This window comes from Rhipicephalus microplus, unplaced genomic scaffold, assembly GCF_043290135.1.
Source record: "Rhipicephalus microplus isolate Deutch F79 unplaced genomic scaffold, USDA_Rmic scaffold_45, whole genome shotgun sequence".
Lineage (NCBI taxonomy): Eukaryota > Metazoa > Arthropoda > Arachnida > Ixodida > Ixodidae > Rhipicephalus > Rhipicephalus microplus.
This window is the reverse complement of record NW_027464618.1, coordinates 274,558-296,873: the sequence shown is the minus strand read 5'-3', so window position 1 is coordinate 296,873 and position 22,316 is coordinate 274,558. Positions and strand designations below refer to the sequence as shown.

The window sequence follows — 22,316 nt, the reverse complement described above, 5'->3', positions numbered from 1 at the left end:
AAAGGAAAAGTATTTCGTGCGGTACTCGGTCAAATGCTTTTTCTAAATCTATCTGGATCATCGCGATTTGATCGTTTGTGGCATCACAGCACTCCAATACACTTCGTGCCTTGTGAATGTTTGTGAATATAGTGCGCCTTTTAATCCCACATGTCTGGTAGTCGCCTACAATGTTATTAATAACTGTCTGCAGTCTCCTTGCTAGCACTTTCATCAAAATCTTGTAGTCGATATTTGAGAGACTGATTGGCCTGTACGATTTCACTTCACGTAATTTAACTGCGTCCTCAGTTTTTGGAATTAAAATAGTATGAGATAGCAGAAAAGAAGGTGGCAGAGTCTTTATGTCTAAGGCTTCGTTAAAAACCGCTGCCAGGATCGGTGCTAGTTCGTGTTTGAATTCCTTATAAAATGCGGCTGTTAAGCCATCAGGTCCTGGGGACTTTCCCAAATGGAGGGCAATGATTGCTTTTGTCACTTCCGGTTCAGAAATAGGACATTGTAGGCTGTCTTTCCTGCAGTGCTCAACCTTTGGCATTATATTAAAAATTCATTCTTGAATTCATCTACATTTACTTTACATTTATCAAATAAAGTGGTGTAGTACTCGTTGAAAGCATCCTCTATATATCTTTGTTCACTTGTAACGTTACCCATGTATTCAATCTGATGTATAACATTCCGCTGACCGTTTCGTTTTTCGAGACCAAGCATTCTTTTGGTCGGTTTCTCTACTACGGTCATTTTCTCTGCCCTTGCCCTTATTTGCGCGCCACGATACTTCTCCTCATCAATTTGTTCTAATTTGGACTTTACTGACCTTATATTATTTGTGAATAAAACTGGCGTTTTGCTGTCCTCTGCTAGCAGTTCTTTGAGATATAAACGTAGGGTTCTTTCTTCTTCACTCTTTACGTGTTTTATTACACATGAGCCTTCTATAGCTATCAACTGTATATTCTGTTTAAATTGTTCCCACTTCACTCCGTATTTTTGGTCTCCACTATCTATGTTTACCAAACACCTCTCGAACACTGTCCATAAATTTTTCATCTTCCAAGAGATTAGAATTCAGCTTCCACGCGTCCCAGTTAAATACTGATCTACGTCTATTTCTTTTACCTATTACAAATGATACTAAGCAATGATCACTAAATGAAATGGGGAGGACATTGTACTCACTGATAATCTGGATTAAATCCAGTGATACGTAGGCCCTATCTAGGCGCGCTTGACTGGAGCCTTGGAAATGCGTATACAGTGTTGGTCCTTTACCAATACACTCTGCAACATCCTCAAGGTCTAAGTCAGAAATTAGATTCGTTAACGCGACTGTGCTTGAGTCGTTGAATCTGGATGTACTTGTTTTATCATCGGCACTGATCACACAATTAAAATCTCCCGTAAGGATGACTATGTGATCGCATTCACAATAGGTACGAATTTCGTCGAACGTTACACACCGTTCATCAACTTTAAGAGGTGCATATAAACAAATCACTCACCAATTAAGAGAAAAGAAGGTCAAATCACATACAACAAACCTTCCGGATGAGTCAGACGTGACGTTTTGAACACTGGCACCTAAACTATTCCGCACAAAGATCACACACCTTGCCGACCTACCATTTGCATGACTGACGCTGGCGGTGTAGCGTCCGGTGAAACGTTGCAGTAGGCTCTCGGTGGCGTCCACGCTCTCCACTTTGGTATCCTGAACTGCAATAATGTCCAGGTATTGGTCCATGGCTAGTCTGTAGAGCTGAGTCTGTTTCTTTCTGGAAGCCAGTCCTCGTACATTGAGCGTCGCTGCTTTCACAAACCCGCTCAGCGACGTGATCGGTGAGCGGGTCCAAGCTGAGAGCCCTGCACGTTCACTTATTGGGCTATCGTCTTCCAGGGTGGATCCAAGTTGTTCACCTTTAGTTTGAGCGGCCATCGTCGCGTTTGAACGACGACGACCGTTGTCGGGCAGCGTTTCGTTTCTTGCCTCCACTGATCACCTTCCACTGCACTTCCGACTTTACTTGCGTTTCGTCTACTTGAGCACCGTCGTCTGAATCGCGACGGCGTTTTGCAGACGCCGATTCTAATTCCAAGCTTAAGGTATCCAGATCACTAGGCAAATTCTCATTTTCGTTTGTTTTGTTCGCCAAAGAGTGCTGTGAAGCCGAGTTTAGAGGAGTCGAAGCAGCGTTGGCCTGGGACGCTGGTGTTTCAGGGCGCGTTGCTTGCAGCTGCGACGCGTCTGTTCGCTAGTCGTTGGGGCCGCTTGACTTCCCATCGTCCGCCCGGCGTTAGTGTCCTGGGCTGAAGAAACTCGCTTGCTTTTCTTCATCACCTGCGTGTCGTCCAATGTCGTCTGCTTCTGTGGTGTCGCAGGCAAAGACGCTTGTTCAGATTCCTCCTCACCCATGAGAAGTTCACTCTGTTGAGTCTCTGGTTGTCGCCCTGCAGCTCGTGCGTATGAACGGTTGCACTCGTCCTGTTCATGACCGAAAGAGTGGCATTCGCTGCACCTTGGGACCTTACAATCGCGTCGCATATGCCCCGTACTTCGGCACCGCAAGCACAAAGGCGGTCTTCCCGGCACCACGACCAGTGCCGTACTGCTGCTAATACGCACCTGATGGGGCAGTTGATCCACAGAAACGCCATCTCGTAGTTGCATGCGTATTACACGAGTAGTCGATTCAACTCCTTCAAAATCCTCGACTGTCCATCGGTCATCGGTCACCTCCTTGACGTCGCCGTATTCATAGAAGGCACGTCGAATAGCGTCTTTTGTAACATCGAACGCTAGCAAGTGCAATTTCATTTTACCTTCTTGCCGCGTCGGGTCAATGACGAGACATACCCGGTCTTTAACGTTGATAACGCCTGCGTCTGTCAGCGCTTTCTTTGCTTCCACGGTCTTCATGTTCAATAGCCACACGTGCGACATCTGATATGCTCCGATGCCACTTACTTGCTGTATGACGCCTAAAACTTTGAGAGGTTTTCTGAAGTCGTCGATGCGTTACGGTCGGTCGCTGAAGTCGCAGTGTAGAGCTACTGCTCGACGCATCACTTCACCTGATGGCAACGAAGGCAGAATAATCCTGTAGTCCTTCGGAACGAGGGGAGACGCTGTACCGCGGCCGGCGTCGGCTGCTGTCGCTGCTCAGGATGAGCTTTCCAGCCTGCGTCTGCACCAACCGGCGTCCAAAAGCAGAATGATCTGAGCTACACCCCCGACGGAGAGTCCATAGTTATGCTCACAAGCTGATCGGTAATTACGTGACGAATATATTGGATAAAGAGGGAAGCCACATCAACTGAGAACTGGTTTTCTCGCGTCGATGGCTGCTTGTATCGCGCGCTGTTTTGTTTTATAAAACAAGCAAAACATGACCTGCCAAAGCAATAAATAAAAAAAGGACTGGAGGTGCTGGGTATCGATCCCAGTACCTCTCGCACGCTAAGCGAGCGCTCTAGTATCTGAGCTACACCCCCGATGGAGGGTCCATAGTTATGCTCACAAGCTGATCGGTAAATACGCGACGAATATTTTGGAGAAAGAGAGAAGCCACGTCAACTGAACACTGGTTTTCACGCGTCGACAGCTGCTTGTATCGCGCGCTGTTTTGTTTTATAAATCAAGCAAAACATGACCTGCCAAAGCAATGAATACAAAAAAGGACTGGAGGTGCTGGGTATCGACCCCAGTACCTCTCGCATGCTAAGCGAGCGCTCTACCATCTGAGCTACACCCCCAATGGAGGGTCCATAGTTATGCTCACAAGCTGATCAGTAATTACGTGACGAATATTTTGGAGAAAGAGGAAAGCCACGTCAACTGAGAACTGGTTTTCTCGCGTCGATGGCTGCTTGTATCGCGCGCTGTTTTGTTTTATAAAACAAGCAAAACATGACCTGCCAAAGCAATGAATAACAAAAAAAGGAATGGAGGTGCTGGGTATCGATCCCAGTACCTCTCGCACGCTAAGCGAGCGCTCTAGTATCTGAGCTACACCCCCGATGGAGGGTCCATAGTTATGCTCACAAGCTGATCGGTAAATACGCGACGAATATTTTGGAGAAAGAGAGAAGCCACGTCAACTGAACACTGGTTTTCACGCGTCGACAGCTGCTTGTATCGCGCGCTGTTTTGTTTTATAAATCAAGCAAAACATGACCTGCCAAAGCAATGAATACAAAAAAGGACTGGAGGTGCTGGGTATCGACCCCAGTACCTCTCGCATGCTAAGCGAGCGCTCTACCATCTGAGCTACACCCCCAATGGAGGGTCCATAGTTATGCTCACAAGCTGATCAGTAATTACGTGACGAATATTTTGGAGAAAGAGGAAAGCCACGTCAACTGAGAACTGGTTTTCTCGCGTCGACGGCTGCTTGTATCGCGCGCTGTTTTGTTTTATAAATCAAGCAAAACATCACCTGCCGAAGCAGTTAATAAAAAAAAAAGACTGGAGGTGCTGGGTATCGATCCCAGTACCTCTCGCATGCTAAGCGAGCGCTCTACCATCTGAGCTATACCCCCAATGGAGGGTTCACAGTTATGCTCACAAGCTGATCGGTAACTACGTGACGAATATTTTGGAGAAAGAGGAAAGCCGCGTCTACTGAGAACTGGTTTTCTCGCGTCGACGGCTGCTTGTATCGCGCTGTTTTGTTTTATAAATCAAGCAAAACATGACCTGCCAAAGCAATAAATAAAAAAAGGACTAGAGGTGCTGGGTATCGATCCCAGCACCTCTCGCATGCTAAGCGAGCGCTCTACCATCTGAGCTACACCCCCGATGGAGGGTCCATAGTTATGCTCACAAGCTGATCGGTAATTACGTGACGAATATTTTGGAAAAAGAGGAAAGGCACGTCAACCGAGAACTGGTTTTCTCGCGTCAACGGCTGCTTGTATCGCGCGCTGTTTTGTTTTATAAATCAAGCAAAACATGACCTGTCAAAGCAATGAATAAAAAAAAAAGGACTGGAGGTGTTGGGTATCGATCCTAGTACCTCTCGCATGCTAAGCGAGCGCTCTACCATCTGAGCTACACCCCTGATGGAGGGTCCATAGTTATGCTCACAAGCTGATCGGTAAATACGCGACGAATATTTTGGAGAAAGAGAGAAGCCACGTCAACTGAACACTGGTTTTCACGCGTCGACGGCTGCTTGTATCGCGCGCTGTTTTGTTTTATAAATCAAGCAAAACATGACCTGCCAAAGCAATGAATACAAAAAGGACTGGAGGTGCTGGGTATCGGCCCCAGTACCTCTCGCATGCTAAGCGAGCGCTCTATCATCTGAGCTACACCCCCAATTGAGGGTCCATAGTTATGCTCACAAGCTGATCGGTAATTACGTGACGAATATTTTGGAGAAAGAGGAAAGCCACGTCAACTGAGAACTGGTTTTCTCGCGTCGACGGCTGCCTGTATCGCGCGCTGTTTTGTTTTATAAATCAAGCAAAACACGACCTGCCAAAGCAATGAATAAAAAAAGGACTAGAGGTGCTGGGTATCGATCCCAGTACCTTTCGCATGCTAAGCGAGCGCTCTACCATCTGAGTTGCTCCCCCGATGGAGGGTCCACAGTTATGCTCACAAGCTGATCGGTAATTACGTGACGAATGTTTTGGAGAAAGAGGAAAGCCACATCAACTGAGAACTGGTTTTCTCGAGTCGACGGCTGCTTGTATCGCGCGCTGTTTTGTTTTATAAATCAAGCAAAACATGACCTGCCGAGGCAGTTAATAAAAAAAAAGGACTGGAGGTGCTGGGTATCGATCCCAGTACCTCTCGCATGCTAAGCGAGCGCTCTACCATCTGAGCTACACCCCCAATGGAGGGTTCACAGTTATGCTCACAAGCTGATCGGTAACTACGTGACGAATATTTTGGAGAAAGAGGAAAGCCGCGTCTACTGAGAACTGGTTTTCTCGCGTCGACGGCTGCTTGTATCGCGCTGTTTTGTTTTATAAATCAAGCAAAACATGACCTGCCAAAGCAATGAATAAAAAAAGGACTGGAGGTGTTGGGTATCGATCCCACTACCTCTCGCATGCTAAGCGAGCGCTCTACCATCTGAGCTACACCCCTGATGGAGGGTCCATAGTTATGCTCACAAGCTGATCGGTAAATACGCGACGAATATTTTGGAGAAAGAGAGAAGCCACGTCAACTGAACACTGGTTTTCACGCGTCGACGGCTGCTTGTATCGCGCGCTGTTTTGTTTTATAAATCAAGCAAAACATGACCTGCCAAAGCAATGAATACAAAAAAGGACTGGAGGTGCGGGGTATCGGCCCCAGTACCTCTCGCATGCTAAGCGAGCGCTCTACCATCTGAGCTACACCCCCAATTGAGGGTCCATAGTTATGCTCACAAGCTGATCGGTAATTACGTGACGAATATTTTGGAGAAAGAGGAAAGCCACGTCAACTCAGAACTGGTTTTCTCGCGTGGACGGCTGCTTGTATCGCGCTGTTTTGTTTTATAAATCAAGCAAAACATGACCTGCCAAAGCAATAAATAAAAAAAGGACTAGAGGTGCTGGGTATCGATCCCAGCACCTCTCGCATGCTAAGCGAGCGCTCTACCATCTGAGCTACACCCCCGATGGAGGGTCCATAGTTATGCTCACAAGCTGATCGGTAAATACGCGACGAATATTTTGGAGAAAGAGAGAAGCCACGTCAACTGAACACTGGTTTTCACGCGTCGACAGCTGCTTGTATCGCACGCTGTTTTGTTTTATAAATCAAGCAAAACATGACCTGCCAAAGCAATGAATACAAAAAAGAACTGGAGGTGCTGGGTATCGACCCCAGTACCTCTCGCATGCTAAGCGAGCGCTCTACCATCTGAGCTACACCCCCGATGGAGGGTCCATAGTTATGCTCACAAGCTGATCGGTAATTACGTGACGAATATATTGGATAAAGAGGGAAGCCACATCAACTGAGAACTGGTTTTCTCGCGTCGATGGCTGCTTGTATCGCGCGCTGTTTTGTTTTATAAAACAAGCAAAACATGACCTGCCAAAGCAATAAATAAAAAAAGGACTGGAGGTGCTGGGTATCGATCCCAGTACCTCTCGCACGCTAAGCGAGCGCTCTAGTATCTGAGCTACACCCCCGATGGAGGGTCCATAGTTATGCTCACAAGCTGATCGGTAAATACGCGACGAATATTTTGGAGAAAGAGAGAAGCCACGTCAACTGAACACTGGTTTTCACGCGTCGACAGCTGCTTGTATCGCGCGCTGTTTTGTTTTATAAATCAAGCAAAACATGACCTGCCAAAGCAATGAATACAAAAAAGGACTGGAGGTGCTGGGTATCGACCCCAGTACCTCTCGCATGCTAAGCGAGCGCTCTACCATCTGAGCTACACCCCCAATGGAGGGTCCATAGTTATGCTCACAAGCTGATCAGTAATTACGTGACGAATATTTTGGAGAAAGAGGAAAGCCACGTCAACTGAGAACTGGTTTTCTCGCGTCGATGGCTGCTTGTATCGCGCGCTGTTTTGTTTTATAAAACAAGCAAAACATGACCTGCCAAAGCAATGAATAACAAAAAAAGGAATGGAGGTGCTGGGTATCGATCCCAGTACCTCTCGCACGCTAAGCGAGCGCTCTAGTATCTGAGCTACACCCCCGATGGAGGGTCCATAGTTATGCTCACAAGCTGATCGGTAAATACGCGACGAATATTTTGGAGAAAGAGAGAAGCCACGTCAACTGAACACTGGTTTTCACGCGTCGACAGCTGCTTGTATCGCGCGCTGTTTTGTTTTATAAATCAAGCAAAACATGACCTGCCAAAGCAATGAATACAAAAAAGGACTGGAGGTGCTGGGTATCGACCCCAGTACCTCTCGCATGCTAAGCGAGCGCTCTACCATCTGAGCTACACCCCCAATGGAGGGTCCATAGTTATGCTCACAAGCTGATCAGTAATTACGTGACGAATATTTTGGAGAAAGAGGAAAGCCACGTCAACTGAGAACTGGTTTTCTCGCGTCGACGGCTGCTTGTATCGCGCGCTGTTTTGTTTTATAAATCAAGCAAAACATCACCTGCCGAAGCAGTTAATAAAAAAAAAAGACTGGAGGTGCTGGGTATCGATCCCAGTACCTCTCGCATGCTAAGCGAGCGCTCTACCATCTGAGCTATACCCCCAATGGAGGGTTCACAGTTATGCTCACAAGCTGATCGGTAACTACGTGACGAATATTTTGGAGAAAGAGGAAAGCCGCGTCTACTGAGAACTGGTTTTCTCGCGTCGACGGCTGCTTGTATCGCGCTGTTTTGTTTTATAAATCAAGCAAAACATGACCTGCCAAAGCAATAAATAAAAAAAGGACTAGAGGTGCTGGGTATCGATCCCAGCACCTCTCGCATGCTAAGCGAGCGCTCTACCATCTGAGCTACACCCCCGATGGAGGGTCCATAGTTATGCTCACAAGCTGATCGGTAATTACGTGACGAATATTTTGGAAAAAGAGGAAAGGCACGTCAACCGAGAACTGGTTTTCTCGCGTCAACGGCTGCTTGTATCGCGCGCTGTTTTGTTTTATAAATCAAGCAAAACATGACCTGTCAAAGCAATGAATAAAAAAAAAGGACTGGAGGTGTTGGGTATCGATACTAGTACCTCTCGCATGCTAAGCGAGCGCTCTACCATCTGAGCTACACCCCTGATGGAGGGTCCATAGTTATGCTCACAAGCTGATCGGTAAATACGCGACGAATATTTTGGAGAAAGAGAGAAGCCACGTCAACTGAACACTGGTTTTCACGCGTCGACGGCTGCTTGTATCGCGCGCTGTTTTGTTTTATAAATCAAGCAAAACATGACCTGCCAAAGCAATGAATACAAAAAGGACTGGAGGTGCTGGGTATCGGCCCCAGTACCTCTCGCATGCTAAGCGAGCGCTCTATCATCTGAGCTACACCCCCAATTGAGGGTCCATAGTTATGCTCACAAGCTGATCGGTAATTACGTGACGAATATTTTGGAGAAAGAGGAAAGCCACGTCAACTGAGAACTGGTTTTCTCGCGTCGACGGCTGCCTGTATCGCGCGCTGTTTTGTTTTATAAATCAAGCAAAACACGACCTGCCAAAGCAATGAATAAAAAAAGGACTAGAGGTGCTGGGTATCGATCCCAGTACCTTTCGCATGCTAAGCGAGCGCTCTACCATCTGAGCTGCTCCCCCGATGGAGGGTCCACAGTTATGCTCACAAGCTGATCGGTAATTACGTGACGAATGTTTTGGAGAAAGAGGAAAGCCACATCAACTGAGAACTGGTTTTCTCGAGTCGACGGCTGCTTGTATCGCGCGCTGTTTTGTTTTATAAATCAAGCAAAACATGACCTGCCGAGGCAGTTAATAAAAAAAAAGGACTGGAGGTGCTGGGTATCGATCCCAGTACCTCTCGCATGCTAAGCGAGCGCTCTACCATCTGAGCTACACCCCCAATGGAGGGTTCACAGTTATGCTCACAAGCTGATCGGTAACTACGTGACGAATATTTTGGAGAAAGAGGAAAGCCGCGTCTACTGAGAACTGGTTTTCTCGCGTCGACGGCTGCTTGTATCGCGCTGTTTTGTTTTATAAATCAAGCAAAACATGACCTGCCAAAGCAATGAATAAAAAAAGGACTGGAGGTGTTGGGTATCGATCCCACTACCTCTCGCATGCTAAGCGAGCGCTCTACCATCTGAGCTACACCCCTGATGGAGGGTCCATAGTTATGCTCACAAGCTGATCGGTAAATACGCGACGAATATTTTGGAGAAAGAGAGAAGCCACGTCAACTGAACACTGGTTTTCACGCGTCGACGGCTGCTTGTATCGCGCGCTGTTTTGTTTTATAAATCAAGCAAAACAAGACCTGCCAAAGCAATGAATACAAAAAAGGACTGGAGGTGCGGGGTATCGGCCCCAGTACCTCTCGCATGCTAAGCGAGCGCTCTACCATCTGAGCTACACCCCCAATTGAGGGTCCATAGTTATGCTCACAAGCTGATCGGTAATTACGTGACGAATATTTTGGAGAAAGAGGAAAGCCACGTCAACTCAGAACTGGTTTTCTCGCGTGGACGGCTGCTTGTAGCGCGCTGTTTTGTTTTATAAATCAAGCAAAACATGACCTGTCAAAGCAATGAATAAAAAAAAGGGCTGGGGGTGTTGGGTATCGATCCCACTACCTCTCGCATGCTAAGCGAGCGCTCTACCATCTGAGCTACACCCCTGATGGAGGGTCCATAGTTATGCTCACAAGCTGATCGGTAAATACGCGACGAATATTTTGGAGAAAGAGAGAAGCCACGTCAACTGAACACTGGTTTTCACGCGTCGACGGCTGCTTGTATCGCGCGCTGTTTTGTTTTATAAATCAAGCAAAACATGACCTGCCAAAGCAATGAATACAAAAAAGGACTGGAGGTGCTGGGTATCGGCCCCAGTACCTCTCGCATGCTAAGCGAGTGCTCTACCATCTGAGCTACACCCCCAATTGAGGGTCCATAGTTATGCTCACAAGCTGATCGGTAATTACGTGACGAATATTTTGGAGAAAGAGGAAAGCCACGTCAACTGAGAACTGGTTTTCTCGCGTCGACGGCTGCTTGTATCGCGCGCTGTTTTGTTTTATAAATCAAGCAAAACATCACCTGCCGAAGCAGTTAATAAAAAAAAAAGACTGGAGGTGCTGGGTATCGATCCCAGTACCTCTCGCATGCTAAGCGAGCGCTCTACCATCTGAGCTATACCCCCAATGGAGGGTTCACAGTTATGCTCACAAGCTGATCGGTAACTACGTGACGAATATTTTGGAGAAAGAGGAAAGCCGCGTCTACTGAGAACTGGTTTTCTCGCGTCGACGGCTGCTTGTATCGCGCTGTTTTGTTTTATAAATCAAGCAAAACATGACCTGCCAAAGCAATAAATAAAAAAAGGACTAGAGGTGCTGGGTATCGATCCCAGCACCTCTCGCATGCTAAGCGAGCGCTCTACCATCTGAGCTACACCCCCGATGGAGGGTCCATAGTTATGCTCACAAGCTGATCGGTAATTACGTGACGAATATTTTGGAAAAAGAGGAAAGGCACGTCAACCGAGAACTGGTTTTCTCGCGTCAACGGCTGCTTGTATCGCGCGCTGTTTTGTTTTATAAATCAAGCAAAACATGACCTGTCAAAGCAATGAATAAAAAAAAAAGGACTGGAGGTGTTGGGTATCGATACTAGTACCTCTCGCATGCTAAGCGAGCGCTCTACCATCTGAGCTACACCCCTGATGGAGGGTCCATAGTTATGCTCACAAGCTGATCGGTAAATACGCGACGAATATTTTGGAGAAAGAGAGAAGCCACGTCAACTGAACACTGGTTTTCACGCGTCGACGGCTGTTTGTATCGCGCGCTGTTTTGTTTTATAAATCAAGCAAAACATGACCTGCCAAAGCAATGAATACAAAAAGGACTGGAGGTGCTGGGTATCGGCCCCAGTACCTCTCGCATGCTAAGCGAGCGCTCTATCATCTGAGCTACACCCCCAATTGAGGGTCCATAGTTATGCTCACAAGCTGATCGGTAATTACGTGACGAATATTTTGGAGAAAGAGGAAAGCCACGTCAACTGAGAACTGGTTTTCTCGCGTCGACGGCTGCCTGTATCGCGCGCTGTTTTGTTTTATAAATCAAGCAAAACACGACCTGCCAAAGCAATGAATAAAAAAAGGACTAGAGGTGCTGGGTATCGATCCCAGTACCTTTCGCATGCTAAGCGAGCGCTCTACCATCTGAGCTGCTCCCCCGATGGAGGGTCCACAGTTATGCTCACAAGCTGATCGGTAATTACGTGACGAATGTTTTGGAGAAAGAGGAAAGCCACATCAACTGAGAACTGGTTTTCTCGAGTCGACGGCTGCTTGTATCGCGCGCTGTTTTGTTTTATAAATCAAGCAAAACATGACCTGCCGAGGCAGTTAATAAAAAAAAAGGACTGGAGGTGCTGGGTATCGATCCCAGTACCTCTCGCATGCTAAGCGAGCGCTCTACCATCTGAGCTACACCCCCAATGGAGGGTTCACAGTTATGCTCACAAGCTGATCGGTAACTACGTGACGAATATTTTGGAGAAAGAGGAAAGCCGCGTCTACTGAGAACTGGTTTTCTCGCGTCGACGGCTGCTTGTATCGCGCTGTTTTGTTTTATAAATCAAGCAAAACATGACCTGCCAAAGCAATGAATAAAAAAAGGACTGGAGGTGTTGGGTATCGATCCCACTACCTCTCGCATGCTAAGCGAGCGCTCTACCATCTGAGCTACACCCCTGATGGAGGGTCCATAGTTATGCTCACAAGCTGATCGGTAAATACGCGACGAATATTTTGGAGAAAGAGAGAAGCCACGTCAACTGAACACTGGTTTTCACGCGTCGACGGCTGCTTGTATCGCGCGCTGTTTTGTTTTATAAATCAAGCAAAACATGACCTGCCAAAGCAATGAATACAAAAAAGGACTGGAGGTGCGGGGTATCGGCCCCAGTACCTCTCGCATGCTAAGCGAGCGCTCTACCATCTGAGCTACACCCCCAATTGAGGGTCCATAGTTATGCTCACAAGCTGATCGGTAATTACGTGACGAATATTTTGGAGAAAGAGGAAAGCCACGTCAACTCAGAACTGGTTTTCTCGCGTGGACGGCTGCTTGTATCGCGCTGTTTTGTTTTATAAATCAAGCAAAACATGACCTGCCAAAGCAATAAATAAAAAAAGGACTAGAGGTGCTGGGTATCGATCCCAGCACCTCTCGCATGCTAAGCGAGCGCTCTACCATCTGAGCTACACCCCCGATGGAGGGTCCATAGTTATGCTCACAAGCTGATCGGTAATTACGTGACGAATATTTTGGAAAAAGAGGAAAGGCACGTCAACCAAGAACTGGTTTTCTCGCGTCAACGGCTGCTTGTATCGCGCGCTGTTTTGTTTTATAAATCAAGCAAAACATGACCTGTCAAAGCAATGAATAAAAAAAAAGGACTGGAGGTGTTGGGTATCGATCCTAGTACCTCTCGCATGCTAAGCGAGCGCTCTACCATCTGAGCTACACCCCTGATGGAGGGTCCATAGTTATGCTCACAAGCTGATCGGTAAATACGCGACGAATATTTTGGAGAAAGAGAGAAGCCACGTCAACTGAACACTGGTTTTCACGCGTCGACGGCTGCTTGTATCGCGCGCTGTTTTGTTTTATAAATCAAGCAAAACATGACCTGCCAAAGCAATGAATACAAAAAGGACTGGAGGTGCTGGGTATCGGCCCCAGTACCTCTCGCATGCTAAGCGAGCGCTCTATCATCTGAGCTACACCCCCAATTGAGGGTCCATAGTTATGCTCACAAGCTGATCGGTAATTACGTGACGAATATTTTGGAGAAAGAGGAAAGCCACGTCAACTGAGAACTGGTATTCTCGCGTCGACGGCTGCCTGTATCGCGCGCTGTTTTGTTTTATAAATCAAGCAAAACACGACCTGCCAAAGCAATGAATAAAAAAAGGACTAGAGGTGCTGGGTATCGATCCCAGTACCTTTCGCATGCTAAGCGAGCGCTCTACCATCTGAGCTGCTCCCCCGATGGAGGGTCCACAGTTATGCTCACAAGCTGATCGGTAATTACGTGACGAATGTTTTGGAGAAAGAGGAAAGCCACATCAACTGAGAACTGGTTTTCTCGAGTCGACGGCTGCTTGTATCGCGCGCTGTTTTGTTTTATAAATCAAGCAAAACATGACCTGCCGAGGCAGTTAATAAAAAAAAAGGACTGGAGGTGCTGGGTATCGATCCCAGTACCTCTCGCATGCTAAGCGAGCGCTCTACCATCTGAGCTACACCCCCAATGGAGGGTTCACAGTTATGCTCACAAGCTGATCGGTAACTACGTGACGAATATTTTGGAGAAAGAGGAAAGCCGCGTCTACTGAGAACTGGTTTTCTCGCGTCGACGGCTGCTTGTATCGCGCTGTTTTGTTTTATAAATCAAGCAAAACATGACCTGCCAAAGCAATGAATAAAAAAAGGACTGGAGGTGTTGGGTATCGATCCCACTACCTCTCGCATGCTAAGCGAGCGCTCTACCATCTGAGCTACACCCCTGATGGAGGGTCCATAGTTATGCTCACAAGCTGATCGGTAAATACGCGACGAATATTTTGGAGAAAGAGAGAAGCCACGTCAACTGAACACTGGTTTTCACGCGTCGACGGCTGCTTGTATCGCGCGCTGTTTTGTTTTATAAATCAAGCAAAACATGACCTGCCAAAGCAATGAATACAAAAAAGGACTGGAGGTGCGGGGTATCGGCCCCAGTACCTCTCGCATGCTAAGCGAGCGCTCTACCATCTGAGCTACACCCCCAATTGAGGGTCCATAGTTATGCTCACAAGCTGATCGGTAATTACGTGACGAATATTTTGGAGAAAGAGGAAAGCCACGTCAACTGAGAACTGGTTTTCTCGCGTGGACGGCTGCTTGTATCGCGCGCTGTTTTGTTTTATAAATCAAGGAAAACACGACCTGCCAAAGCAATGAATAAAAAAAAGGACTAGAGGTGCTGGGTATCGATCAAAGTACCTTTCGCATGCTAAGCGAGCGCTCTACCATCTGAGCTGCTCCCCCGATGGAGGGTCCAAAGTTATGCTCACAAGCTGATCGGTAATTACGTCACGAATGTTTTGGAGAAAGAGGAAAGCCACATCAACTGAGAACTGGTTTTCTCGAGTCGACGGCTGCTTGTATCGCGCGCTGTTTTGTTTTATAAATCAAGCAAAACATGACCTGCCAAAGCAGTTAATAAAAAAAAGGACTGGAGGTGCTGGGTATCGATCCCAGTACCTCTCGCATGCTAAGCGAGCGCTCTACCATCTGAGCTACACCCCCAATGGAGGGTTCACAGTTATGCTCACAAGCTGATCGGTAACTACGTGACGAATATTTTGGAGAAAGAGGAAAGCCGCGTTTACTGAGAACTGGTTTTCTCGCGTCGACGGCTGCTTGTATCGCGCGCTGTTTTGTTTTATAAATCAAGCAAAACATGACCTGCCAAAGCAATAAATAAAAAAAGGACTGGAGGTGCTGGGTATCGATCCCAGCACCTCTCGCATGCTAAGCGAGCGCTCTACCATCTTAGCTACACCCCCGATGGAGGGTCCATAGTTATGCTCACAAGCTGATCGGTAATTACGTGACGAATATTTTGGAAAAAGAGGAAAGGCACGTCAACCGAGAACTGGTTTTCTCGCGTCAACGGCTGCTTGTATCGCGCGCTGTTTTGTTTTATAAATCAAGCAAAACATGACCTGTCAAAGCAATGAATAAAAAAAAGGACTGGGGGTGTTGGGTATCGATCCCACTACCTCTCGCATGCTAAGCGAGCGCTCTACCATCTGAGCTACACCCCTGATGGAGGGTCCATAGTTATGCTCACAAGCTGATCGGTAAATACGCGACGAATATTTTGGAGAAAGAGAGAAGCCACGTCAACTGAACACTGGTTTTCACGCGTCGACGGCTGCTTGTATCGCGCGCTGTTTTGTTTTATAAATCAAGCAAAACATGACCTGCCAAAGCAATGAATACAAAAAAGGACTGGAGGTGCTGGGTATCGGCCCCAGTACCTCTGGCATGCTAAGCGAGTGCTCTACCATCTGAGCTACACCCCCAATTGAGGGTCCATAGTTATGCTCACAAGCTGATCGGTAATTACGTGACGAATATTTTGGAGAAAGAGGAAAGCCACGTCAACTGAGAACTGGTTTTCTCGCGTCGACGGCTGCTTGTATCGCGCGCTGTTTTGTTTTATAAATCAAGCAAAACACGACCTGCCAAAGCAATGATTAAAAAAAAGGACTAGAGGTGCTGGGTATCGATCCCAGTACCTTTCGCATGCTAAGCGAGCGCTCTACCATCTGAGCTGCGCCCCCGATGGAGGGTCCATAGTTATGCTCACAAGCTGATCGGTAATTACGTGACGAATGTTTTGGAGAAAGAGGAAAGCCACATCAACTGAGAACTGGTTTTCTCGAGTCGACGGCTGCTTGTATCGCGCGCTGTTTTGTTTTATAAAACAAAAAACATGACCTGCCAAAGCAATGAATAAAAAAAAGGAATGGAGGTGTGGGTATCGATCCCAGTACCTCTCGCATGCTAAGCGAGCGCTCTACCATCTCAGCTACACCCCCGATGGAGGGTCCATAGTTATGCTCACAAGCTGATCGGTAATTACGTGACGAATATTTTGGAGAAAGAGGAAAGCCACGTCAACTGAGAACTGGTTTTCTCGCGTCAACGGCTGCTTGTATCGCGCGCTGTTTTGTTTTATAAATCAAGCAAAACATGACCTGTCAAAGCAATGAATAAAAAAAAAGGACTGGAGGTGTTGGGTATCGATCCCAGTACCTCTCGCATGCTAAGCGAGCGCTGTACCATCTGAGCTACACCCCTGATGGAGGGTCCATTGTTATGCTCACAAGCTGATCGGTAAATACGCGACGAATATTTTGGAGAAAGAGAGAAGCCACGTCAACTGAACACTGGTTTTCACGCGTCGACGGCTGCTTGTATCGCGCGCTGTTTTGTTTTATAAATCAAGCAAAACACGACCTGCCAAAGCAATGAATAAAAAAAAGGACTAGAGGTGCTGGGTATCGATCCCAGTACCTTTCGCATGCTAAGCGAGCGCTCTACCATCTGAGCTGCTCCCCCGATGGAGGGTCCAAAGTTATGCTCACAAGCTGATCGGTAATTACGTCACGAATGTTTTGGAGAAAGAGGAAAGCCACATCAACTGAGAACTGGTTTTCTCGAGTCGACGGCTGCTTGTATCGCGCGCTGTTTTGTTTTATAAATCAAGCAAAACATGACCTGCCAAAGCAGTTAATAAAAAAAAGGACTGGAGGTGCTGGGTACCGATCCCAGTACCTCTCGCATGCTAAGCGAGCGCTCTACCATCTGAGCTACACCCCCAATGGAGGGTTCACAGTTATGCTCACAAGCTGATCGGTAACTACGTGACGAATATTTTGGAGAAAGAGGAAAGCCGCGTTTACTGAGAACTGGTTTTCTCGCGTCGACGGCTGCTTGTATCGCGCGCTGTTTTGTTTTATAAATCAAGCAAAACATGACCTGCCAAAGCAATAAATAAAAAAAGGACTGGAGGTGCTGGGTATCGATCCCAGCACCTCTCGCATGCTAAGCGAGCGCTCTACCATCTGAGCTACACCCCCGATGGAGGGTCCATAGTTATGCTCACAAGCTGATCGGTAATTACGTGACGAATATTTTGGAAAAAGAGGAAAGGCACGTCAACCGAGAACTGGTTTTCTCGCGTCAACGGCTGCTTGTATCGCGCGCTGTTTTGTTTTATAAATCAAGCAAAACATGACCTGTCAAAGCAATGAATAAAAAAAAGGACTGGGGGTGTTGGGTATCGATCCCACTACCTCTCGCATGCTAAGCGAGCGCTCTACCATCTGAGCTACACCCCTGATGGAGGGTCCATAGTTATGCTCACAAGCTGATCGGTAAATACGCGACGAATATTTTGGAGAAAGAGAGAAGCCACGTCAACTGAACACTGGTTTTCACGCGTCGACGGCTGCTTGTATCGCGCGCTGTTTTGTTTTATAAATCAAGCAAAACATGACCTGCCAAAGCAATGAATACAAAAAAGGACTGGAGGTGCTGGGTATCGGCCCCAGTACCTCTCGCATGCTAAGCGAGCGCTCTACCATCTGAGCTACACCCCCAATTGAGGGTCCATAGTTATGCTCACAAGCTGATCGGTAATTACGTGACGAATATTTTGGAGAAAGAGGAAAGCCACGTCAACTGAGAACTGGTTTTCTCGCGTCGACGGCTGCTTGTATCGCGCGCTGTTTTGTTTTATAAATCAAGCAAAACACGACCTGCCAAAGCAATGAATAAAAAAAAGGACTAGAGGTGCTGGGTATCGATCCCAGTACCTTTCGCATGCTAAGCGAGCGCTCTACCATCTGAGCTGCGCCCCCGATGGAGGGTCCATAGTTATGCTCACAAGCTGATCGGTAATTACGTGACGAATGTTTTGGAGAAAGAGGAAAGCCACATCAACTGAGAACTGGTTTTCTCGAGTCGACGGCTGCTTGTATCGCGCGCTGTTTTGTTTTATAAAACAAAAAACATGACCTGCCAAAGCAATGAATAAAAAAAAGGAATGGAGGTGTGGGTATCGATCCCAGTACCTCTCGCATGCTAAGCGAGCGCTCTACCATCTCAGCTACACCCCCGATGGAGGGTCCATAGTTATGCTCACAAGCTGATCGGTAATTACGTGACGAATATTTTGGAGAAAGAGGAAAGCCACGTCAACTGAGAACTGGTTTTCTCGCGTCAACGGCTGCTTGTATCGCGCGCTGTTTTGTTTTATAAATCAAGCAAAACATGACCTGTCAAAGCAATGAATAAAAAAAAAGGACTGGAGGTGTTGGGTATCGATCCCAGTACCTCTCGCATGCTAAGCGAGCGCTGTACCATCTGAGCTACACCCCTGATGGAGGGTCCATTGTTATGCTCACAAGCTGATCGGTAAATACGCGACGAATATTTTGGAGAAAGAGAGAAGCCACGTCAACTGAACACTGGTTTTCACGCGTCGACGGCTGCTTGTATCGCGCGCTGTTTTGTTTTATAAATCAAGCAAAACATGACCTGCCAAAGCAATGAATACAAAAAAGGACTGGAGGTGCTGGGTATCGACCCCAGTACCTATCGCATGCTAAGCGAGCGCTCTACCATCTCAGCTACACCCCCAATGGAGGGTCCATATTTATGCTCACAAGCTGATCGGTAATTACGTGACGAATATTTTGGAGAAAGAGGGAAGCCACGTCAACTGAGAACTGGTTTTCTCTCGTCGACGGCTGCTTGTATCGCGCGCTGTTTTGTTTTATAAATCATGCAAAACATGACCTGCCAAAGCAATGAATAAGAAAAAAGGACTGGAGGTGCTGGGTATCGATCACAGTACCTCTCGCATGCTAAGCGAGCGCTCTACCATCTGAGCTACACCCCCGATGGAGGGTTCACAGTTATGCTCACAAGCTGATCGGTAATTACGTGACGAATATTTTGGAGAAAGAGGAAAGCCGCGTCTACTGAGAACTGGTTTTCTCGCGTCGACGGCTGCTTGTATCGCGCGCTGTTTTGTTTTATAAATCAAGCAAAACATGACCTGCCAAAGCAATGAATACAAAAAAGGACTGGAGGTGCTGGGTATCGACCCCAGTACCTCTCGCATGCTAAGCGAGCGCTCTACCATCTGAGCTACACCCCCAATGGAGGGTCCATAGTTATGCTCACAAGCTGATCAGTAATTACGTGACGAATATTTTGGAGAAAGAGGAAAGCCACGTCAACTGAGAACTGGTTTTCTCGCGTCGACGGCTGCTTGTATCGCGCGCTGTTTTGTTTTATAAATCAAGCAAAACACGACCTGCCAAAGCAATGAATAAAAAAGGACTAGAGGTGCTGGGTATCGATCCCAGTACCTTTCGCATGCTAAGCGAGCGCTCTACCATCTGAGCTGCGCCCCCGATGGAGGGTCCATAGTTATGCTCACAAGCTGATCGGTAATTACGTGACGAATGTTTTGGAGAAAGAGGAAAGCCACATCAACTGAGAACTGGTTTTCTCGAGTCGACGGCTGCTTGTATCGCGCGCTGTTTTGTTTTATAAAACAAAAAACATGACCTGCCAAAGCAATGAATAAAAAAAAAGGAATGGAGGTGTGGGTATCGATCCCAGTACCTCTCGCATGCTAAGCGAGCGCTCTACCATCTGAGCTACACCCCCGATGGAGGGTCCATAGTTATGCTCACAAGCTGATCGGTAATTACGTGACGAATATTTTGGAGAAAGAGGAAAGCCACGTCAACTGAGAACTGGTTTTCTCGCGTCAACGGCTGCTTGTATCGCGCGCTGTTTTGTTTTATAAATCAAGCAAAACATGAACTGTCAAAGCAATGAATAAAGAAAAGGACTGGAGGTGTTGGGTATCGATCCCAGTACCTCTCGCATGCTAAGCGAGCGCTGTACCATCTGAGCTACACCCCTGATGGAGGGTCTATAGTTATGCTCACAAGCTGATCGGTAAATACGCGACAAATATTTTGGAGAAAGAGGGAAGCCACGTCCACTGAGAACTGGTTTTCTCTCGTCGACGGCTGCTTGTATCGCGCGCTGTTTTGTTTTATAAAACAAAAAACATGACCTGCCAAAGCAATGAATAAAAAAAAGGAATGGAGGTGTGGGTATCGATCCCAGTACCTTTCGCATGCTAAGCGAGCGCTCTACCATCTGAGCTGCTCCCCCGATGGAGGGTCCAAAGTTATGCTCACAAGCTGATCGGTAATTACGTCACGAATGTTTTGGAGAAAGAGGAAAGCCACATCAACTGAGAACTGGTTTTCTCGAGTCGACGGCTGCTTGTATCGCGCGCTGTTTTGTTTTATAAATCAAGCAAAACATGAACTGTCAAAGCAATGAATAAAGAAAAGGACTGGAGGTGTTGGGTATCGATCCCAGTACCTCTCGCATGCTAAGCGAGCGCTGTACCATCTGAGCTACACCCATGATGGAGGGTCCATAGTTATGCTCACAAGCTGATCGGTAAATACGCGACAAATATTTTGGAGAAAGAGGGAAGCCACGTCCACTGAGAACTGGTTTTCTCTCGTCGACGGCTGCTTGTATCGCGCGCTGTTTTGTTTTATAAAACAAAAAACATGACCTGCCAAAGCAATGAATAAAAAAAAGGAATGGAGGTGTGGGTATCGATCCCAGTACCTCTCGCATGCTAAGCGAGCGCTCTACCATCTGAGCTACACCCCCGATGGAGGGTCCATAGTTATGCTCACAAGCTGATCGGTAATTACGTGACGAATATTTTGGAGAAAGAGGAAAGCCACGTCAACGGAGAACTGGTTTTCTCGCGTCAACGGCTGCTTGTATCGCGCGCTGTTTTGTTTTATAAATCAAGCAAAACATGACCTGCCAAAGCAATGAATACAAAAAAGGACTGGAGGTGTTGGGTATCGATCACAGTACCTCTCGCATGCTAAGCGAGCGCTGTACCATCTGAGCTACACCCCTGATGGAGGGTCTATAGTTATGCTCACAAGCTGATCGGTAATTACGTGACGAATATTTTGGAGAAAGAGGAAAGCCACGTAAACTGAGAACTGGTTTTCTCGCGTCGACGGCAGCTTGTATCGCGCGCTGTTTTGTTTTATAAATCAAGCAAAACACGACCTGCCAAAGCAATGAATAAAAAAAGGACTAGAGGTGCTGGGTATCGATCCCAGTACCTTTCGCATGCTAAGCGAGCGCTCTACCATCTGACCTGCGCCCCCGATGGAGGGTCCATAGTTATGCTCACAAGCTGATCGGTAATTACGTGACGAATGTTTTGGAGAAAGAGGAAAGCCACATCAACTGAGAACTGGTTTTCTCGAGTCGACGGCTGCTTGTATCGCGCGCTGTTTTGTTTTATAAAACAAAAAACATGACCTGCCAAAGCAATGAATAAAAAAAAGGAATGGAGGTGTGGGTATCGATCCCAGTACCTCTCGCATGCTAAGCGAGCGCTCTACCATCTGAGCTACACCCCCGATGGAGGGTCCATAGTTATGCTCACAAGCTGATCGGTAATTACGTGACGAATATTTTGGAGAAAGAGGAAAGCCACGTCAACTGAGAACTGGTTTTCTCGCGTCAACGGCTGCTTGTATCGCGCGCTGTTTTGTTTTATAAATCAAGCAAAACATGACCTGTCAAAGCAATGAATAAAAAAAAGGACTGGAGGTGTTGGGTATCGATCCCAGTACCTCTCGCATGCTAAGCGAGCGCTGTACCATCTGAGCTACACCCCTGATGGAGGGTCCATAGTTATGCTCACAAGCTGATCGGTAAATACGCGACGAATATTTTGGAGAAAGAGAGAAGCCACGTCAACTGAACACTGGTTTTCACGCGTCGACGGCTGCTTGTATCGCGCGCTGTTTTGTTTTATAAATCAAGCAAAACATGACCTGCCAAAGCAATGAATACAAAAAAGGACTGGAGGTGCTGGGTATCGACCCCAGTACCTCTCGCATGCTAAGCGAGCGCTCTACCATCTGAGCTACACCCCCAATGGAGGGTCCATAGTTATGCTCACAAGCTGTTCGGTAATTACGTGACGAATATTTTGGAGAAAGAGG

General features: G+C 47.1%; 24 non-coding genes across 24 annotated transcripts; all 24 read right to left on the bottom strand.

Annotated features, from left to right (window-relative positions):
* Positions 1-3,683: 3,683 nt before the first annotated feature.
* TRNAA-AGC (transfer RNA alanine (anticodon AGC)) lies at positions 3,684-3,756 on the bottom strand. The gene has a single exon. It is a non-coding gene; the product is annotated as a tRNA-Ala (tRNA).
* Positions 3,757-4,207: 451 nt separating this feature from the next.
* On the bottom strand, positions 4,208-4,280 carry TRNAA-AGC (transfer RNA alanine (anticodon AGC)). Its single transcript has one exon. It is a non-coding gene; the product is annotated as a tRNA-Ala (tRNA).
* A 189-nt stretch (positions 4,281-4,469) lies between these two features.
* On the bottom strand, positions 4,470-4,542 carry TRNAA-AGC (transfer RNA alanine (anticodon AGC)). The gene has a single exon. It is a non-coding gene; the product is annotated as a tRNA-Ala (tRNA).
* A 185-nt stretch (positions 4,543-4,727) lies between these two features.
* On the bottom strand, positions 4,728-4,800 carry TRNAA-AGC (transfer RNA alanine (anticodon AGC)). Its single transcript has one exon. It is a non-coding gene; the product is annotated as a tRNA-Ala (tRNA).
* A 972-nt stretch (positions 4,801-5,772) lies between these two features.
* TRNAA-AGC (transfer RNA alanine (anticodon AGC)) lies at positions 5,773-5,845 on the bottom strand. Its single transcript has one exon. It is a non-coding gene; the product is annotated as a tRNA-Ala (tRNA).
* Positions 5,846-6,549: 704 nt separating this feature from the next.
* TRNAA-AGC (transfer RNA alanine (anticodon AGC)) lies at positions 6,550-6,622 on the bottom strand. The gene has a single exon. It is a non-coding gene; the product is annotated as a tRNA-Ala (tRNA).
* A 188-nt stretch (positions 6,623-6,810) lies between these two features.
* On the bottom strand, positions 6,811-6,883 carry TRNAA-AGC (transfer RNA alanine (anticodon AGC)). Its single transcript has one exon. It is a non-coding gene; the product is annotated as a tRNA-Ala (tRNA).
* Positions 6,884-7,331: 448 nt separating this feature from the next.
* Positions 7,332-7,404, bottom strand: TRNAA-AGC (transfer RNA alanine (anticodon AGC)). Its single transcript has one exon. It is a non-coding gene; the product is annotated as a tRNA-Ala (tRNA).
* A 451-nt stretch (positions 7,405-7,855) lies between these two features.
* TRNAA-AGC (transfer RNA alanine (anticodon AGC)) lies at positions 7,856-7,928 on the bottom strand. Its single transcript has one exon. It is a non-coding gene; the product is annotated as a tRNA-Ala (tRNA).
* Positions 7,929-8,117: 189 nt separating this feature from the next.
* TRNAA-AGC (transfer RNA alanine (anticodon AGC)) lies at positions 8,118-8,190 on the bottom strand. The gene has a single exon. It is a non-coding gene; the product is annotated as a tRNA-Ala (tRNA).
* Positions 8,191-8,375: 185 nt separating this feature from the next.
* On the bottom strand, positions 8,376-8,448 carry TRNAA-AGC (transfer RNA alanine (anticodon AGC)). The gene has a single exon. It is a non-coding gene; the product is annotated as a tRNA-Ala (tRNA).
* Positions 8,449-9,419: 971 nt separating this feature from the next.
* TRNAA-AGC (transfer RNA alanine (anticodon AGC)) lies at positions 9,420-9,492 on the bottom strand. The gene has a single exon. It is a non-coding gene; the product is annotated as a tRNA-Ala (tRNA).
* Positions 9,493-10,720: 1,228 nt separating this feature from the next.
* On the bottom strand, positions 10,721-10,793 carry TRNAA-AGC (transfer RNA alanine (anticodon AGC)). The gene has a single exon. It is a non-coding gene; the product is annotated as a tRNA-Ala (tRNA).
* A 185-nt stretch (positions 10,794-10,978) lies between these two features.
* On the bottom strand, positions 10,979-11,051 carry TRNAA-AGC (transfer RNA alanine (anticodon AGC)). The gene has a single exon. It is a non-coding gene; the product is annotated as a tRNA-Ala (tRNA).
* A 972-nt stretch (positions 11,052-12,023) lies between these two features.
* Positions 12,024-12,096, bottom strand: TRNAA-AGC (transfer RNA alanine (anticodon AGC)). Its single transcript has one exon. It is a non-coding gene; the product is annotated as a tRNA-Ala (tRNA).
* Positions 12,097-12,800: 704 nt separating this feature from the next.
* On the bottom strand, positions 12,801-12,873 carry TRNAA-AGC (transfer RNA alanine (anticodon AGC)). Its single transcript has one exon. It is a non-coding gene; the product is annotated as a tRNA-Ala (tRNA).
* A 971-nt stretch (positions 12,874-13,844) lies between these two features.
* On the bottom strand, positions 13,845-13,917 carry TRNAA-AGC (transfer RNA alanine (anticodon AGC)). Its single transcript has one exon. It is a non-coding gene; the product is annotated as a tRNA-Ala (tRNA).
* Positions 13,918-14,885: 968 nt separating this feature from the next.
* On the bottom strand, positions 14,886-14,958 carry TRNAA-AGC (transfer RNA alanine (anticodon AGC)). The gene has a single exon. It is a non-coding gene; the product is annotated as a tRNA-Ala (tRNA).
* A 187-nt stretch (positions 14,959-15,145) lies between these two features.
* TRNAA-AGC (transfer RNA alanine (anticodon AGC)) lies at positions 15,146-15,218 on the bottom strand. Its single transcript has one exon. It is a non-coding gene; the product is annotated as a tRNA-Ala (tRNA).
* Positions 15,219-16,970: 1,752 nt separating this feature from the next.
* On the bottom strand, positions 16,971-17,043 carry TRNAA-AGC (transfer RNA alanine (anticodon AGC)). The gene has a single exon. It is a non-coding gene; the product is annotated as a tRNA-Ala (tRNA).
* Positions 17,044-17,230: 187 nt separating this feature from the next.
* Positions 17,231-17,303, bottom strand: TRNAA-AGC (transfer RNA alanine (anticodon AGC)). Its single transcript has one exon. It is a non-coding gene; the product is annotated as a tRNA-Ala (tRNA).
* Positions 17,304-19,056: 1,753 nt separating this feature from the next.
* TRNAA-AGC (transfer RNA alanine (anticodon AGC)) lies at positions 19,057-19,129 on the bottom strand. Its single transcript has one exon. It is a non-coding gene; the product is annotated as a tRNA-Ala (tRNA).
* A 188-nt stretch (positions 19,130-19,317) lies between these two features.
* On the bottom strand, positions 19,318-19,390 carry TRNAA-AGC (transfer RNA alanine (anticodon AGC)). Its single transcript has one exon. It is a non-coding gene; the product is annotated as a tRNA-Ala (tRNA).
* A 2,784-nt stretch (positions 19,391-22,174) lies between these two features.
* Positions 22,175-22,247, bottom strand: TRNAA-AGC (transfer RNA alanine (anticodon AGC)). The gene has a single exon. It is a non-coding gene; the product is annotated as a tRNA-Ala (tRNA).
* Positions 22,248-22,316: the final 69 nt, after the last annotated feature.